The following is an 11,855-nucleotide window of genomic DNA, read 5'->3' as shown; positions in this document are numbered from 1 at the left end:
CTGATGTAGGAGTCCTTGTTTTCGAGATGCTCTAGGGATGAGTGTAGGGCCAGGGAAATGGCGTCTGATGTGGACCGGTTGCGACGGTATGCGAATTGAAGTGGGTCAAGGTGTTCCGGGAGTATGGAGGTGATGTGCTTCATGATCAGCCTCTCTAAGCACTTCATTACAACTGACGTCAGGGCCACCGGGCGGTAATCATTGAGGCATGTTGCCTGGTTCTTCTTTGGTACCGGTATGATGGTGGTCTTCTTGAAGCAGGTGGGGACCTCGGAGTGGAGTAGGGATAGGTTAAAGATGTCTGTGAATACCTCTACCAGCTGGTATGCGCAGGCTCTGAGTGCACGACCAGGGATCCCGTCCAGGCCCATCGCCTTCCGTGGGTTCTCCAGGGGTAGCGATCTTTGGGGTGTTGGAGGACCCGTGTGTTCAGGAGGATGTTCTGGCCTTTTCCTCCTTGGTAGCCCTGCAACGGATACTACTGGCTTGGAGGGAGTCTAGGTCTCCGAAGTTGGAGGCCTGGTTAACCGACATGGCGAGCTTTCTCGGCCTGGAAAAGATCAAGTTCGCCTTGAGAGGGTTGGTGTCTGGGCTCGCCTGGAGGTGGCAACGATTCATTGACTTCCTCGCGGGGAATTAATCGTCAGCGGGGGGGGGGGGGGGGGGGGGGGAGGAGAGAAAGAGGGGGGGCTCGGGGAGTACAGAGTAGGGGGTTAAATAGGCGGGCCTTGGAGGGACGGATGTCGGCGGCTGTTTTTTGTACTGTGGTTGTTATGCCAAAAATACCTAATTAAAAATTGTTTGTTATCAACAACTGAGATGACTGGGTCCGATCCTGTTCTTCCGCCATCTCCACGTGCGTTGTCCACTCCTCCCTCGCAGCCACCTGGTTCATTCTTTTCCAATTGCTTCTGGGCCGCAGCTCCATAAACTAGGGGTCCCTTTCTTCTGTGCTCGCTTCTACACCTTTCCTCCACAAAATTCCTGAACAATCCAGCGTAAAGGCCAGAAAAAGACCACCATGAACGGGAGCTGCGAAATGTGCGACCGCTCACTCCATGGTCGCCACCCGAAGTGCTTGTCATGTAATCTCTTCGATTGCCTTTGTTGTTTTTCTGGTTTTTGCTTGCTGCTTGTCTTCCCACCCTCAGTTTAAAATATATTACATCACAAGGGTGGCACAGTGGTTAGCATTGCTGCCTACTGCACTGAGGACCCGGGTTCGATCCCGGCCCCGAGTCAGTGTGTGGAGTTTGCACATTCTCCCCGTGTCTGTGTGGGCTTCACCCCACAACCCAAAGGTGTACAGGTTGGGTGGACTGCCACACTAAATTGCCCCTTAATTGGAAAAGAATAATTGGTTACTCCAAATTAATAAACAAAAAAAATAAAATCTTACATCACTAAAATTTCCCAGTTCCAATAAAATCATCCACTTTAAACATTGTTTCCTTCCTCAGATGCTGCATGACGTGAGCACTTTATTTCAAATATATGCAGTATTTTTCTTTTATCCTGGTTTAGATCGTACCTGTACAGCAATTTTGCAAAATTATCATGCTAATGCAATCCACTATTTAAAAAGGGAGTAGAGAAGACCAGGAAGCCTGACACAGTGGGGAAAATTCTAGAATCCATTATTAAAGATTTTATTGCTGAGCACTTGGAAAATAGTGGCAGAATAGGTCAGAGTCAGCATGGATTTGTGATGGGGAAGTCATGTTTGACAATCTACTTTAATTCTTCGAGGATGTAACAGCAGAATTGTTGAGTAAGCCAGTGGATGTGGTGTATTTGGACTTTCAGTACGCTTTTGGCAAAGTCCTACATTAGAGATTGGTGTGTAAAATTACAGCACATGGGATCAGGGATAGTGACATGGATAGAAAACTGGTTGGCGGACAGGAAACAGTCGGAATTAACAGGTCTTTTTATAATTGTCAGGCAGTGACTAGTGGGGTACCCCAGTTATTCATTATAAATGATTTATGAGGGAACAAAATGTAATATCTCCAAATTTACAGATGACACCCAAGTTGGGTGGGAGGGTGAGCTGTGAGGAGGATGCAGAGATCCCCTTCTGTGTGATTTGGACAAGTTGAGTCAGTGGGCAAATGAATGACAGATGCAGTATAATTTGAATAAATGTGAGGGTATCCATTTTGCTCGCAAAAATGAGAAGGTAGACTATTATCTGAAAGGTCATAAATTAGGGCAGGAGACTGTGCATTGAGACCTCCGTGTCCTCGTAAACAAGTCACTGAAGGTGGTAAAGAAGGCAAATGGTATGCTAGCCTTCATAGTGAGACGATTTGAATACAGGAGTAGGATGTCATCCTGCAATTATTCAGGGCCTTGGTGAGGCCACACCTGTAATGTGTGCAGTTTTGGTCTTATCTGAGGAACGATGTTGTTCTTGCTCTCGAGGAAGTGCAGCAAAGGTTTACCAGACTGATGTATGTGGTGGGATTGAATCGGTTAGGATTGTATTCACTGGAGTTCAGAAGAATGAAGGAGGATCTCATAGAAACCTATAAAATTCTGACAGCATTAGACAGGGTGGATGCAGGAAGGATGTTCCTGATGGTGGGTTTGTCCAAAACTAGGGGTCACAGTCTGAGAATATGGGGTAGATTTTTAGGACAGATGGTAAATTTCTTCACCCGGATAGTGGTGAACTAGTGGAATCAGTTACCCAAGAGGCCAAAATATTGTATGTTTTTTAAGAAGCAGTTAAGTCTCAGCACTTGGGACGAAGGGGATCAATGAATATGGGGGAAAAGTGGGATTAGGCTACTGAGTTGGATGATCAGTGAATAACGTAGCAGGATCAAGGACCAATGGCCGCCTCCTAATTTCTGTTATCTAATATTTTATTTCAAATGTTAGTGCTCTAGATTTATCCAATATATGCCATGAATCTGTCTGTCTCCAACCTATCCTGCCTATATATCTTACGTCCTTGCAAATGATTTACAATTCAGTTGCATGAACATATGAAAAAAAGGAGGAAATAATCTATTAAGTCTGAGTCATGATTCAGCATGTTGATTCCCAAAGGCAACTAAGTTTCATGACCCTGCTCTGATACCTGATACTAATAATTGCAACCATTCCATGACTTGGCTCCATAATTAGATATCTCCAGGAACTCGTCCATCAACCCCAGCAACAAATCCATATTTGAGGCATATTTTGGCAGTCTGCTCCTGAGGTTGATGACTCTGAAAATAAATACTTCCTAGTATCCAAAAGTGTTTGTAATTATATTCTCTATAGTTCTTATATCCGTATCTAGCTCAAATAACTAACCAACTAAACAGGATTTTCAACCACTGTTGGTCCAGAAAGCATATTACCACTTTTTATGACTGCAACTCACCTCCAGTAGGTTTCTTTGATTTTACAGAATGATGTGTTGCTGTAAACAACATAACTTGACCTTGCAGGATGGAATGATTTCTGAAAATGCAAAGGAGGTTGTATTGATTAAATTGCTTCCCATCTGCTGCTGAATTGAGTAGGTGGGTAGTTGGACTTTTTCCACACACAACTTCAGGGTGCATTGTATCCAGAATGGACATTTTGTATCAAAGGACAAATAAATAAGGTCCACTTAAAACATACCAACCCTTTTTAAAAACTAGTTGCAACCTTTAGTATTTAATGCCTCCTATTTTGGTATCATGTGCAAACATTAGAAATATTAGTTACAAGACTAAATGCAACATGCTCATGGAAAGCATAATTATGAGAGGATTTAAAAGCATGTTTTTAAAATAGCAATTGTTCCAAGTGTCAGGAAAACTAAGGTAGTTTTATGGGATTTATATTTGTTTTGATAAACATTAGAAATAAGTTTTGGTGAGATTAATGTTTCTGTGCCTGGAAGGGACCTATAGTTTTTTTTATCATAGAATTTACAGTGCAGAAGGAGGCCATTCGGCCCATCGAGTCTGCACCGGCTCTTGGAAAGAGCACCCTACCCAAGGTCAACACCTCCACCCTATCCCCATAACCCAGTAACCCCACCGGACACTAAGGGCAATTTATGATGGCCAATCCACCTAACCACTTCTTTGGACTGTGGGAGGAAACCGGAGCACCCGGAGGAAACCCACACACACACGGGGAGGATGTGCAGACTCCGCACAGACAGTGACCCAAGCCGGAATCGAACCTGGGACCCTGGAGCTGTGAAGCAATTGTGCTATTCACAATGCTACCGTGCTGCCCAAAGTTGGATTCATGCTGGACAAAACTGTGTTTGTGTGTGTGTGTGTGTAGGTGGGGTGGGGATGTTCCAGCTGTGATTGAGGGGTGCTATGGTGTGAAGAGTAAATATAGTTTCTTGGTGACTAGAGGCCCTACTAAGGTTTAAAAAAAAATTCATTTAGGCACAGTGGTGCAGTGGTTAGCATTGCTGCCTCACGGCGGCGAGGTCCCATGTTCGATCCTGGTTCTGGGTCACTGTCCAGATTCTCCCCGTTTTTGCGTGGGTTTCACCCCCTCAACCCAAAGATGTGCAGGGTAGGTGGATTGGCCACGCTAAATTGCCCCTTAATTGAAAAAAAATGAATTGGGTACTCTAAATTTAAATTTTTTAAAAACTTAATTTGTTCTTTAGTTTTAGCTGGAAGCAAACACTGTTGGTGACAGGCACTTGGAGAGGGAACAACTCAGCTTTGCTAGAAGAAAAGAAGTACACTGGAGTATCGGTCAAGAAAGCCTGTTCCAGAAATCTGAAGGACCGGTACCTGAGGAAATGAGAGGAATTAAGAGTTTCCAGGGAGCATGAAGTTAAAGGAACAAAGAGGAACTGAGAGCAGAACAGGATACTGTTCATTTCAAGTCACAGAACTGTAAAGGAACTGGCTGTGAGAAGTCAAAGATATCTTAAGTCGTCCTGAGATTTGTGACATTTTGTGAAATGTTAATTAAATCGGTGGCTGGATATTGCAATTTGTCTATGTCAAAACAGTTCAGGCAGATATCTTAAGGAGGCTTGTGTAAAGCTTGGAGTAGTTTGATTCCCGGCTTGGGTCACTCTGCGGAGTCTGCACGTTCTCCACATGTCTGTGTGGGTTTCCTCTGGGTGCTCCGGTTTCCTCCCACAAGTCCCGAAAGATGTGCTGTGAGGTAATTTGGACATTCTGAATTCTCCCTCAGTGTACCCGAACACCCGCCGGAGGGTGACGACTAGGGGTCGCAGTAACCTCTTTGCAGTCTTGATGTAAGCCAACTTGTGACAATAATAAAGATTATTATTATTGTCACAGTATGGGTGGAAAGTAGTTTAGCAATAGGAAACAGGTTGTAGCTTGGACTGGACAGGAGTTAAATGGGAGGTAACCCATGGAGTGGGTATACCCACATTTAATATAATATATAGTATACTATATATACAAAATTTGCACTTGGGCATAATAGTATTTTCACCCCACATAAGCCAAACAATTACTCTAACAGGACAAGGCTCTGTCAAATTAGAAGTGATACATTTTTGAATTTTATACTCTTCAGAGTCAGAGACATAGTGTAAATAAGCCTGATCACAGAAGGAAGCCATTCGGCACACCGAGTCTCTGAAAGAGCACCCTATCCGGGTCCACTCACCATCCCTGTAACCCCACCTAACCTAAGGGACAGTAAGCGTCAGTTTAGCATAGCCAATCCACCTAACCTGCACAACTTTGGACTGGGGAGAAAACCGAAAACCCAGAAGAAATCCATGCAGACATGGGAAGAACGTGCAAACTCCACACAGTCACCCAAGGCTGGAATTAGGTCCGGGTCCCTAGTGCTGTGAGGCAGCAGTGCTTGCCACCATGTCGCCTTTATATTGCCTTTGGATCCAGTATGTGCCTTTACCTGCCCAATATCTAAATCGATGTAAACATGTGGGTCAGAACAGAGAATTCTCTGTACCGAATTCTGATTTTAATTGGACATAAGGCATATCCTTGTATGCTTTCCTTATCTTTAATTGATATAGCAGTCAAAATCTTTTTGCAAAGGTATTGATAAACTGTGATAATGGTTGGGGCAGGGTGGGGCCGCAGTGGTTAGTGCTGCCTCATGGCCCTGAGAACCTGGGTTCGGCCCCGGGTCGCTGTCTGTGTGGAGTTTAACATTCTGCCGTGTCTGCGTGGGTCTAACCCCCACAACCCAAAAAGATGTGCAGGTTAGATAGATTGGCCACGCTAAATTGCCCTTAATTGGGAACTCTAAATTTAATAAAAAAACTCTGAATGGCAGGCAATTTTTTTCATATTTTAATGTTTTGTAAAATGTTTACTTACGGCCAGCCAAATTGTGTACCAAATAGGATTGAACCAAGCATTTGATCATCAGCCATATTAGATGTCAAAGTTAATCTGAATTTCTAACAAGTAGATTCTCTGGTACAAGCAGGATAATTTGAAATCAGACAAATTATTCCATCTGACATAGCTTCTCGGCCTTTTGGCCAAGATGAGCATGAGATCAGGTATATGCCTGGATCTGGTATGTCTCTCTTGTGGAGGGGACCATGAATTGGATTCAATTTCAATTGAATTTTGGAGCAAGCAAGGAGCTGGATTAGGGGTTTGCCTCTGTCCACACTCTTGAGCTCTGGCTTTGTAACTCTGATAAAGGAGTTTTTAAAAAAAATTTCATGTGAGAAAATCGAATTGCTGACACCTGGAATGTGATGTATAGCTGAGGAATGATAGAAAATGTGTGAACATATAAAGATTTTATAAGCAGATCTGTGTGGCATTGCTCAGTGAATTAGACAGAGGGTATTCAGATTGATAGAAGTGTTATGGCACAACATATTATGGCTCCTGATTTATGGTGACTGAATAAATAACGGTTCATTGTATAGTATTTAGATTTTTACATTATGCCCCTCACTCACTCGTTAAACAACAAAGAACAATACAGCACAGGAACAGGCCCTTTGGCCGTCCAAGCCTGCACCAACCATGGTACCTGCCGAAACTAAACCGTGTGCACTTCTCCTTCCATTCCCACCCTATTCATATATTTGTCATGATGCCCCTTAAATGCCGCTATCGAGAGCAGCATGGTTACGCAGTGGTTAGCATTGCTGCCTCATGGCGCCGAGGTCCCAGGTTCGATCCTGGTTCTGGGTCACTGTGCAAACTCCACACAAACATTCTCTGTGTTTGCGTGGGTTTTGCCCCTACAACCCAAAGATGTGCAGGCTAGATGGATTGGCCATGCTAAATTGCCCCTTAATTGGAAAAAATGAATTGGGTACTTTAAATTTATTTTTAAAAATTAAATGCTGCTATTGTACCTGCTCCCACCACCTTCCCAGCCAGCGTGTTCCATATATTTACCACCCTCTGTGTAAAAAAACTTGCCTCGCACATCGGTTCTAAACTTTTCCCCAGGTACTTTGAACCTATGTCCCCTAGTACTTGACTCTCCTACCCTAGGAAAGAGCATCTGACTATCCACTCTGTCCATGCCACTCATAATCTTGTAGACCTCGAGCGCCTCTCAACCTCCGTCGTTCCAGTGAGAATAGACCGAGTTTATCTAACCTCCCCTCATAGCTAATGCCCTCCATACCAGGCAACATCCAAGTAAACCGTTTCTGTACCCTCTCCAAAGCATCCACATCCTTCTGGTAAACGGGACCCTCTCCTGTGCAAGGCTGAGTCTTATACAGTTTAAGGTGGTGCACAGGGCACATATGACTCGGGCAAGAATGAATGGGTTCTTCCAGGGGGTAGCAGATGTGTGTGAGGGGGTGTTCACGGTCCTAGCCAGGATTGTGGGGGAGGAGGTGGACCCAGACCATTTGGTGGCGATATTTGGGATTTCAGAGAAGCCGGAGCTCATGGAGAGGAGGAAGGCCGATGTTGTGGCCTTCGCCTCTCTGATTGGAGTGGCGGTCAGCATCGCCATTGGGGGTGTAGTGGCTTGGTCGGGTGACCTATACGACTTCCTGCGGTTGAAGAAGACAAAGTATGAGTTAAAGGACTGTGGAGAGGGGTTTGAGAAAAGGTGGGGGATGTTTGTGACTGTGTTGAGGAGCTGTTCGTCGCAAGGGGGGGGGGGGGTAATAAAAGGGGAAAAAATTTGTACAGACTGTATGATTGCTGAGAAGTATATTTCCCGGGATGTTTATTTGTTGTAACCTGTTTTGATACATTTTTGTAATAAAATACATTTAAAAAAAAAACAAATGTAAGCAAAAAAACCCATTCAAGAGACAGAAAAACAAAACCCCAATCAAATAGAAAACCCTCCATAAGAAAAACGCCCCACCAACCAAGTCCAAAGTCTCATCTCAGTTCCAGTCCTTCAGCCTTAATGAATGCAACCACCGCCTCAAAATAACAATCCCTCGCGTTGTGTCTCACTCACAACTCCACATGGTGGACCACTCCAAATCTCACTCCGTTGCTATACAATGCTGCCTTCATCCATCCAAAGGCCGCCTGCCTTCTCACTAATTACTCCGTTAGGTCTTGGTATATTCATATATCAACGTCTTTCCACTTCACATCTCGTCTCTGCTTCACCCAGTTCAAGACCATCTCCTTCACGTGGAACCTGTGAAGGCAGACTATAACTGACCTTAGTGGCTCATTCACTTTAGGCTTTGGCCTGAGCAACCAATGTGCCCTGTCCAACCCGTAGCAGGAGGCTTCTCCACCGTCCCCCATCAACTCGCAAACATCTTTTCATAGAACTCGGTTGGCCTCGGCCCCTCCACCCGCTCAGGCAGGCCCACATTTCTCAGATTTTGCCTCCTTGACCTGTTCTCCACCTTTGCTTGGAGCCCTTTGTTGGCCTCCAACAACCTCTGCATCTCCTCACCCATTGAAGTGAACTGGTCGCTCTGATGTGACAATGCCTCCTCCATCCCCTTCAACTTTTCGCCTTGCAGCTGCATCTTGACCGACATCTTCATCACTGTCGCCTTTACTGGGGTAATCGCCTCCTCCATCCAGTCTTTCAGTGCAGTCATCAGCTCCCTCCATTTGCTTGGCAAACAGCCTCTCTAACTCCACCGACATTACTTCGGTCAGAGTTTCCACCGTGAGGGGAGCGGACCAACTCCCGCTATTTTTCTTCCTGCAGGACTTTCAGACTCACTCGGCGACAGACTTTCGCTTGGCCCCTTCTTTCCAGCACCCTTCTTCTGGGTCTTTGACAGTTTATGTCTCCCTTATAACTTCCCATGCCAACTCATTCACAAACTGCCCCTGACACCAGGCATAAAAGCCCATAAAGAAGAGAGTGTAGCAGGAGCCACCTAATGTGGGCAGCACAGTTGCTTCACAGCTCCAGGGTCCCAGGTTTGATTCCCGGCTTGGGACACTGTCTGCGTGATGTCTGCACGTCTCCCCGTGTGTCTGTGTGGGTTTCCTCCGGATGATCTGGTTTCCTCCCACAGTCCAAAGATGTACGGGTTAGGTGGATTGGCCATGCTAAATTGCCCTTGGTGTCCAAAAGAGGTTAACTGGGGTTAAGGGGATGGGGTAGAGGAGGCGTGGGCTTGTGTGGGATGCTCTTTCCAGGGGCCAGTGCAGACGCGATGGGCCGAGTGGCCTCCTGCACTGTAAATTCTATGATTCTATGAATGTGCGACCTGCACCTATATGCCGCCACCGAAAGTTCCCGGTGCCTGGATCAATACTGGGTGGTTCATCTGCTTTATTCTTTTTGTGTTTTTGTAACTGTTGAATACAATGGAGTGGTTTGCTGGGCCATTTCAGAGGGCATTCAACCACATAGCTGTGGGTCTGGAGTCACGTGTAGGTGAGACGAGGTAAGGGTGGCAAACTTCTTCCCCTAAAGGACATTAGTGAACCAGGTGGGTTTTTACGACAATCGACAATAGTTTCATGGTCATCATTAGACATTTAATTCCAAATATTTTAAGGGTCGGTGCCGACCCGATGGGCCAAATGGTCGCCTTCTGCACTGCAGGAATTCTATGGAAATTCTAGTAGCCTGACGACTCTCTTGCGCAGTATTCAAAGAAAACTTCTATCCTGGGCCATATCCCCTTTCCTCGTAGGCTCTGAGGGAACACATTTCATCTGTACCATTGCTACAGTTTTAAAACCCACTTCCTTTCCTGGCAAACCTTTTCTGAGGATTGCTTAAGCATTCTTTTACTGTTGCCACTTTATTATTCAGCTTCTAACAATGGGTTTTGAGGTGTCCTTTCTAATGCTAATAAAAACGTACTGGTTTCTTTGCTAGCATCCTAAATGTTCATTGGTAAGCTTCAGGGACAAGTTCATAAGCATTGCCTTTTTAACCACTCTATAGTCTGCAGAATACTCGTCTGACCGACTGTGCATACATTCACAGCTGTACCTATCAGGAAACTTTAACGTTATGGTCCAAGCATTTTTTGGCGACTTCAACTTCACAGCTATCTTCAAATGATGGGAAACATCTTTCAACTCCATCCTCTGTAAATCTGGGCACTAAATTAACACCTAGTTAAATCAAACTCCTCCGTGGAATCAGAATCATCATCTGAGTCACTATCTTCTTTCTTCCTTTAAGCTTTTTCTCACCCAATCATTTAAAAGAAATATTTTTATTCGCCATATTTTCATCATTTTTGCCATACAAAAACAGAACAACCCCAACAATATCAAACATAGAATTTAAAAAAACAGAAAAGAAGGCATTTCCCCCCTGCCCCACAGCATTCAACGGCAACCAACTCCTGAAAGTGCATAATAAACAAATCCCAAGAATTAGAGTCCCCCCTTCGCCCCCTCAACTCAAATTTTCACCTTCTCCAGGGTCAAGAACTCTAGCAGGTTCCCCCGCCACACGAGGCACAGGGCGGAGAGACTGACTTTCACCCTAACAAGATCTGCCTACGAGCAATCAATGAGGCGAAGGTTAAAACATCTGTCCCGCACCCACCTGCAATTCGGGACGGTTTGACACCCTGAAAATGGCATCTGGGGGACCGGGCTCCACCTCCATTTGCAAAACCCCCAACATAGTGCTAAATACCTCCCGCCAATACATTTCCAGCTTCGGGCAGGACCAAAACGTGTGAACATGGTTTGGGGAGCCCCTCCCACATCGCTCACAAACATCCTCCATCCCCTCAAACAGCGGCTCACCTTTGATTTAAAAAAAAATTCAGAATGCCCAATTCATTTTTTCCAACTAAGGGGAAATTTAGAGTGGCCAATCCTCCTACCCTGCACATCTTTGGGTTGTGGGGGCGACACCCACGCAAACACGGGGAGAATGTGCAAACTCCACACAGACAGTAACCCAGAGCCTGGATCGAACCTGGGAACTCGGTGCCGTGAGGCAGCAGTGCTAACCACTGTCCCAACCTGCTGCCCTGCATCTTTTGTGAGGTGCGCCCTATACCTTCAATTGTATCAGCCCCAACCTCGCACATGAGATTGAGGCATTCATCCTTTGCAGCACCTCACATCACAGTCTCTCTTCATCGCTGCCCCCCCACCCTTCCTCCCATTTTGCTTTAACCCACCCAGACACTCTGTCCTCTTCCAGGATTCTCCCATAAATCGACGATACATAGAACAGTACAGCACAGAACAGGCCCTTCGGCCCTCAATGTTGTGCCGAGCCATGATCACCCTACTCAAACCCACGTATCCACCCTATACCCGTAACCCAACAACCCCCCCCTTAACCTTACTTTAATTAGGACACTACGGGCAATTTAGCATGGCCAATCCACCTAACCCGCACATCTTTGGACTGTGGGAGGAAACCGGAGCACCCGGAGGAAACCCACGCACACAGGGGGAGGACGTGCAGACTCCACATAGACAGTGACCCAGCCGGGAATCGAACCTGGGACCCTGGAG

At 45.6% G+C, this 11,855-nt stretch overlaps 1 long non-coding RNA gene across 1 annotated transcript in view; it reads right to left on the bottom strand.

The window, feature by feature from the left end:
• Positions 1 to 681: 681 nt before the first annotated feature.
• Positions 682 to 11,855, bottom strand: part of LOC119969262 — a 33,182-nt gene continuing 22,008 nt past the window's right edge. Inside the window, exons 3-4 of the long non-coding RNA XR_005461322.1 lie at positions 3,383 to 3,462; positions 682 to 1,338 (exon numbers count right to left, since the gene is read on the bottom strand). This is a non-coding gene — a long non-coding RNA (uncharacterized LOC119969262). The remainder of the gene's footprint in view (positions 1,339 to 3,382; positions 3,463 to 11,855) is intronic.

Source organism: Scyliorhinus canicula, chromosome 7 (genome assembly GCF_902713615.1).
Source record: "Scyliorhinus canicula chromosome 7, sScyCan1.1, whole genome shotgun sequence".
Taxonomy (NCBI): domain Eukaryota; kingdom Metazoa; phylum Chordata; class Chondrichthyes; order Carcharhiniformes; family Scyliorhinidae; genus Scyliorhinus; species Scyliorhinus canicula.
This window is presented reverse-complemented; position numbering and strand designations above follow the sequence as displayed.